We start from the raw sequence: 7,965 nt of genomic DNA, 5'->3' as shown, positions 1-7,965 counted from the left end.
CATGACAAATTTCTAAAGATATTCCAGATAAAATGTCTAAGCCGGCACAAATCATAACATGTTTTAACTGATGCATGACATTTGGCTTTCCAAAATAGACTATTTGAATTACATGGTTTGCTTAAAATGTCCTTAATAGTTGATTTTACTGTACAAGAGTCCAAAAGTCTTACTTCTTACAGTGAAATACCATACTGTGTGGTGTGTGCAAAGACTAACCAATAAACACCCCCAGCTTGACCTGTGGTGGGATGGCTCCTGTAAGGGAATGAGCACATCTGGAGCTCTGGAAAATTCTGGCTAAGCAATTCAATTCCTCAAGGAATTTTTTTTTGGTGTGTCTGCATTCAATGCAATGGGTCTACTGCATTATTTAGTGATGCACCTGTTCCAACCCTCATGGTCCCCCTCCCCCCCCCATGGTCCCCCAGAGGGGGTCAAACGAGATGAGACTGGAAGGGTGACGGCATTCTGAGCACGTCTACATAATAGCCATGATATTCTATGAATATGTTAAGTAACATTGGAATGCTGTAAGGAGCACGCTCCATGATAATTTGAACTTCCCTTGTGGGATATGTTGAACAATGAGCTCTATTTCTGTCCCAGTCCACCATTCAAGGGGACGTGGTGCACGTCACAAGGTTTAGCTATAGTTTTGGCTGAGCATGGAGCTGATGTGGCCCAGGCTGTAAAAGCTAAAATGCTTTTGAAGAGAAAGTTTGGGCGGTCTCTCTCTCTTGGCAGTGTGTGTCTGTAGGGGCCAGTGAGTTTAGTTGGGGTGGGGATGACCCTGTCACACACTTTCCCAAATATAAAACTTAAATATAAACGCCCCTTTTTACAAGATGTAAGTCAGTATCTCCAGGATTCTGCAATATTTTCATTTTTGCAATCAAAATGTCTGACTTTGTGGTGGTAATTTCCAGAAATTTGCGAAAAATGTGCATTAAAAATAAAATACAAATTAGGATACCACATTTATGTGTTATGTGATGTGTTAGATAGATGCACAATAGTACTTGACAATAGAACAAACAAAGAGCAGAAATCTAGTTTGTAATCCTGCCATGCATTCTGTGTTGTCGTGTTGTCATTGGTTCATTGTTTCATTGTGCACAAGTGTGTCTTGTTCAGTCATTAGTCTTGTGTGTATTTAAGCCCTCATTTTTGCCATGTGTCTTTGTCAAGTATTGTTTCCCTGTAACCACTGTTGGTAAGGTGCATGTGCCACTGTTTTATGTTTGATCTTGTTTTTGAATAATAATAAACTGCACTTGGGTTCTGCAACTTGCCTTCAGTGGACGTCATGTTATAGGTGTACTATATCTAGCTTTAATAACATGATCACTTAGGGTGGGAAATATACCCAAAATGGGTGGTGGTGGTGGGGTAGGATCTACGAGGAAGTAGGGTCCATTTGCAGTATTCCTTTATTACACAAACTCAGACTACACAAATGTAAACTCAGACTCAGGAAACAAGGTGCGGGAACAGAACAACCAGCAAACAAACATTAAGGATTGACAAAGACTGAACTAGACACACAGGCTTAAATACAAGGGCAAACAAGCTAAACAAGATAACAAGGGGGTGTGGCTAATAGGAAGCACCTGGGAAGACTAATAAACATAACTGGGAGCTGCTAAACATGAAACCAGACGGAAACACAGACTAGACTTATGACATAACATATATGCAACCAGGGCGGACACGGACCAGACAGTTCAGGTATCCAGAGCGGACCTGACAGTTCAGGGGCAGACTCGGGAGCGCCCTCCACAGCATGCTCAGGGACAGACCCGAGTTCATCCTCCTGGGCAGCCCTGGCGTGCTCATGGATAAACTCGAGAGCAACCTCCGCAGCGTGCTCAGGAACAGACTCGAGAGCGCCGTCCGCGGCATGCTCAGGAACAGACTCGGGTTCGCCCTCCTGGGCAGCACTGGCGTGTTCAGGGACAGGCTCGAGAGCGACCTCTGTGGCGTGCTCAGGAACAGACTCGGGTTCGCCCTCCTGGGCAGCACTGGCGTGTTCAGGGACAGGCTCGAGAGCGACCTCTGTGGCCTGCTCAGGAACAGACTCGGTTTCGCCCTCCGCAGCGGCCTCAGGGACAGCTTCCTCCGCAGCGGCCCCCGACGTGGTGGGCATGACGTGAAGAATCTCAGAAAAAATTGCCTCTGCGGGAAAAGATTCTGGACTGGCAGCTATGACGGGGTGGACCCAATGAGGCTCTGGCCTGACAGTGCTGGCGTGTGGTGTGAGTATTTGAGTTGCCAACATCCTGATGGGCATGACATGAACTGGGACAGGTTTCGGGAATATTGTGAGCTTGCGAGGTTCCTCCTGTGCAGAGCCCACAGTAAATGGTGAACCACTCAATAAAAGGGCTAAGCCAATATATTGCGCTATAGCGTGTATTGCGGGGTATCATCAGGCATGAGGAAATAAAGAAACCTATTAATTCCACAGCCAAACATGTCCTTTAAGACAGTGTCCTTAAAGTCCACCCCATGGCAAAACTCACAAAACTCCTGCACATATTCCTCCATTGGGCGATTATCCTGGCGGAAGCGACATTCTGCTGGATCCATGTTGTGGTCAATCCTTCTGTCACGGGTGGTTGAAGCAGACGAGGAAGTAGGATCCATTTGCAGTATTCCTTTATTAAACAAACTCAGACTACACAAACGTAAAGACTCAGGAAACAAGGTGCGGGAACAGAACAACCAGCAAACAAACATTAAGGATTGACAAAGACTGAACTAGACACACAGGCTTAAATACAAGGGCAAACAAGCTAAACAAGATAACAAGGGGGTGTGGCTAATATGAAGCACCTGCTTCAAATATTACAAATATTAACATGCCTAAGACTTTTGCACAGTACTATATATATATATATATATATATATATATATATATATATATATATATATATATATATATATATACACACACACACACATATATATATATATATATATATATATATATATATATATATACATATATATATATATATATATATACATATACATACATATATATATATATATATATATATATCATCTTTACCCACATTAGCCAGATAGCATGCCATGAAGCTCATCCAAAAGCAATTTGGAAACATTAACAAAATATAAAATGCAATACTTACTTGTTCTGGATATGAAATTTGAGCATTAACAGTTGGTATCAACCCATCTTTCAGAATCAACTTTTGTGCGAATCCAGCGATGAACTAAACTCTCGTTCGCGAAGCAGTTCGGTGTAATATGATTTGCACAAACATATAAGACTTTACCTTATTTCTTCGGTAAATTTCCTTCATAAATTAAATTCATCCACTGTGCCAGGAGTCTATGGAGACTATTATGTTAATTTGTACATCCAAAAACAGAACATTTGTAATGTTATAATGTTACAGTGAACATTATATCAATAGGTGCTATAGCCAGGGTATAAACATGTGGACTACAGTATGTGTGCCTCACTGGCTATGTGGACTATGTGTGCCTTACTGTGCCTCACTTTGCTTTCTACAGAGTCGTCTTTGAGAGGCCCAGGCCAAGTGGAAGAGAGCAAAGTGGAGAGAGAATCTGGCAGTAACAACAAACATACATACACACACACACAGAGAGAGAGAGAGAGAGAGAGACCCCCCCCCCCCCCCCCCCCCATGCTCTGGCCTTGACACACTGCACCCCTTGCCTGATCAAATTAGAATCCGAAAGCAGAATAAAACGTTAAGTGCTCTGCACAAGAACATATTAAGTTTCTCAGAAATTGAATGTGACAGACAGGTTTATGGTCTTGTTAATCAAAAGAAAAGGGGACCCCTGAACTTTGACTGACTGTGTTTGGCCTGTAATCGCACACCATGTGAATTTACTGAGCTCTTTGATAGAGTAGCTTGAGGGCCACCTTTTTAAGCATTTAGTCTGCCTCACTGCTCATGACACATGGTCTCTTTCAGTGCACATGATGGTTTTTGTAATTGCATATTCTTGTCTGTATAAAGCTGTTTTTAGGGAGAGTAAATGATTTCATCATAATAGAAACAACAGAATCAATTAAAGGAACAGAGATTTTCTTTTGAAACATGAATTTAATTACACATGATTTTTTTGGTCTATTTGTCTAACTCAATATTGAAGCATCTTATTTTTTAATAATGTGTAGAAAAGATACCCCTAACACTTTGAATCAACATTTTACATTTATTTAGAAGACTTGATGCAGTCGTAGAAGTGTGATGCTCCATTATGCTAATATTATTTTCATTAAGCAGCTCCAGTGATTTGTATATGGTGCTTACAAGGCAGCACACAGCAGGGCAGTGCCGAGTGTGTTAGTTTGAGCCTCACCTGGAGATTGGTTTTCAGGGGTTAATGTGAAGACCGGCCTGACTTTGGCAGCTCATCTTGAATTGAGCCAATCTGTAGCATTTGTGCTAATCTTCCTTTGAGTGAGAGGTTAATGCTTGTGTATGCCAGTTTAGTAGCATAATTCCCATCATTGGCGCCTGTAGCTCAGCTAGGAAAGCATGGTGCTGAACACCAAGTTCATGGGTTTGGTTCCCATGAATCACAAACCTATTCTGCAATCATTTGCTGTGTTCGTTTGGTCCTTATTATCACACAGAATGAGTCACACCTTCATTATTTTCCCAAAGTTTGACTCCCACTTTTTCCGGTCTCTTTGTTGGAGCATTTGCTCTAATTTCTCCAATGGTGGCCATCTATATATAGAGAGAAATTGGGATATCTTGGCAACGTCTGCACTTGGACTTACTAAAAAGCTCAGAGGCATGCTCTCTTGGAATCTGACCTTGAAATCTTCTCTGTCTGTGCTTTGACAAGCAATTATCAGTTTATCTTGATAATTGGTGTTGGGGCATACTTTCCTGACCCCCCCTTCGTCCTCTCTGTAACAACAGTTTCCATACAGAAAGGGTGATTGTGCCTCTTCATTCCACCTCTTGCCACTTCCCGGCTCCCTCTGTACCTCGCATGCCAGAAACAATGATTATGGCAGCAGGGGTTGAGCGTAGTGGATGTTTTTTTTTTGGGGGGTACATGGGGACAGTCAGGGGGATCCTTAATTCTGTTGCCAGGCCCTCAACATGAATCTCCTGGGATTGCTGTTGGTGTAGCACGCTCTTCCTCTTCTCCACAAAGGGATATTTAGCCCTTGCTGTGTTTAGGGAAGTGGACTCAGAGGGAGGTGGTGCACCAGAAAAAGGAATCTAGAGCAAAGAAACAATAGCATCACAAAAAAGAACAGTCACAGCCTAATGTTTAATGTTTGCAGAAAGCTCCTTGCAACCCACCAACCTCCCAGCCCTCAAGTATTTTCAGCATTGTGTGTGCCTGCCCACCCAGGACTATGACATTTGTTGACATACTGGGAGTGTAGAACAACATATCAGAATGTGTCTAATACTTACCTACAAAGAAAAGTGTTTTTATTTTTTATTATTTATTTTTTTATTTAATATTGATGGATTTAAAGATATAATATTTAAGATTTTTGCATTAAAATATCCAAAACCCACTAGCACAGTGTTATATATTTTGTTCACTTGTTTACTTACATTATCTGGGTCTGAGGATTGCAAGATGGCGCCGATTGAAATGGCATGCCGTCAGCTCCTCTGCTATTTTCGTTTGTTTCTTGGTTTATTTGTGTCTTTACATTTCTTGTCTTTATTAAGTCAAAATGAGGCCATATCGTTAATATACGATCGCCAAACGCTGCTTAATATCAGATCTACTATAGCGCTATACTCCTTCGAGGATACGACTGGTCCGAGTTTCAGCCTACCACCTCCACCCCTCTCGATGAACATACCTCCATGGTTACGCCGTGTGCCGTGTGCGCTTTCCTGGAGAAAGCGGCGTAGGAGGAGAGGAAAGCGCGGGGGCATTGCTGCTAGGCTGAGATTTTGCCTGGCCTCCTCTCGATTGATCTGTCAACCTCGTCTGGATGCTGTGCGGACGGAGATAAATCGCGGCCTTTACATCCCAAGGCGCTCTCTGGAAATTCCTTATCAATGGATTGTACACTTGTCAGCGGACTCGTTGGTGCCTCCCTGCCGTCGCCGCTCACCGCGTCTTCGGCGTGGTGGGGTGGATTGTCATCATCTCCGTCCACTTTGTCGGGCATTGCACATTGCTTCGCAACAGGTCTGTGAATCATCTTCGATCAAAATGGCTCTAGTAAATGCAAGGTCGCTGGGAAACAAGACGTTTATTCTTAACGACTTTATAAACTCTGGCAACTTAGATTTTTTATTTGTGACTGAGACTTGGCTGTCTGTTGGAGATAATACTCCTTTCTCTGAACTCACCCCCCCTAATTATAATTTTTTTAATTCACCCCGTTTGTCTGGTCGGGGTGGAGGACTGGCATCTGTTTTTAGAGATGGTTTTTGTTGTAGAATCTTAGAAACCGACAGTTTCACAAGTTTTGAAGTTCAAAGTTTTGCGCTGGACTCGATGAACTCGTTGGTGGTGGCAGTGGTTTATCGTCCACCAAAAACAAACAAAAACTTTATCGCCGAGTTCTCCGAATTTCTAGGGGATATTACCCCTAAATTTGATAGAATTCTAATTGTGGGTGATTTTAATATTCATGTTGGTTGTGAATCCGAAGTGTTAGTGAAAGAGTTTCTTAGTCTCATAGAGGCGTGTGATTTTGTCCAGTGGGTGAAAGAACCAACACATGCACAGGGTCATATTTTAGACTTGGTGTTAACACATGGTTTTTCTATTTCAGATGTGCATATCGATGATTTGAGTTTTTCAGATCACAAGCCTATAATGTTTACTGCTGATATTTCCTGTCACACTACTGAAATAATGAGACCTGAAAAATGGTCACGTGTTGGCCTTTTTGCTCCAACCTCAGTGGAAAAATTTTCAGTGACATTCAAAGAGACCTGTGATTTGCTTTCCTCAGATTATCTTGTTAATGTGTTAAATGTGGACGAGCTTCTTAATACGTTTAATTATGTATGCACTAATGTTTTAGATACTATTGCCCCTATGAAACTAAAAAAATATAAAAACAAAATAGAACCATGGTTAAACAACAATACACGTAGTCTGAGGAAAGCCTGCAGAAGGGCAGAACGCAGGTGGAAAAAGGATAAACTTCAAGTATCCTACGACATGCTACGGGAATCTTTAATGACATACCAAAAAGCAGTGAAAGTTGCGAAATCTCAGTATTTTTCTGAGATAATTCGCAAAAGTACAAATAGTCCCAGGGCTTTATTTAATATCTTGAATTCTGTTTATAATCCAAATGGCAAAATTTGTTTAGTGGAGTCCTCAACTTTGTGTGAAAATTTTTTGATATTCTTTAAGGATAAAATTGATACAATTAGACAGTCCATTATTCCTTGTACTGACGACCCTGTTGATTTTTTAATTCCTACTAAGTTTTTTAACTCATTTGAGCCGATCACATTGCTGGGTTTAATGGATTCAGTTGCTAAGCTGAAGCCTACTACCTCTGCATGTGATATTGTTCCGACCCAATTTTTTAAATTGATACTTGATTGTGTTGGGGATTGGATCTTAGCAATTATAAATAAGAGCATTCTTTCTGGGATTGTTCCATCCTTTTGCAAACATGCTATGGTGAAACCTTTGTTGAAAAAAACAGGTCTGGATATAAATATCTTATCAAATTTTAGGCCAATCTCAAATTTACCTTTCATGGCAAAAATCTTAGAGAATGCTGTATCTGTGCAATTGCAGAGCTTTCTAGAAACAAACAATATTGCAGAAAAATTCCAATCTGGATTTAGGAAAAAACATAGTACTGAGTCAGCACTTCTAAGAGTGTTAAACGATATTTTATTATTTGTTGATTCTGGGAACTCAGCAATCTTGGTCCTATTAGATCTGAGCGCAGCATTTGATACAGTTGATCATGAAATTCTTTTAACGCGT

Source organism: Rutilus rutilus (assembly GCF_951802725.1).
Source record: "Rutilus rutilus genome assembly, chromosome: 3".
NCBI classification, from domain to species: Eukaryota; Metazoa; Chordata; class Actinopteri; order Cypriniformes; family Leuciscidae; genus Rutilus; species Rutilus rutilus.
Note: the sequence above shows the minus strand (reverse complement) of the source record.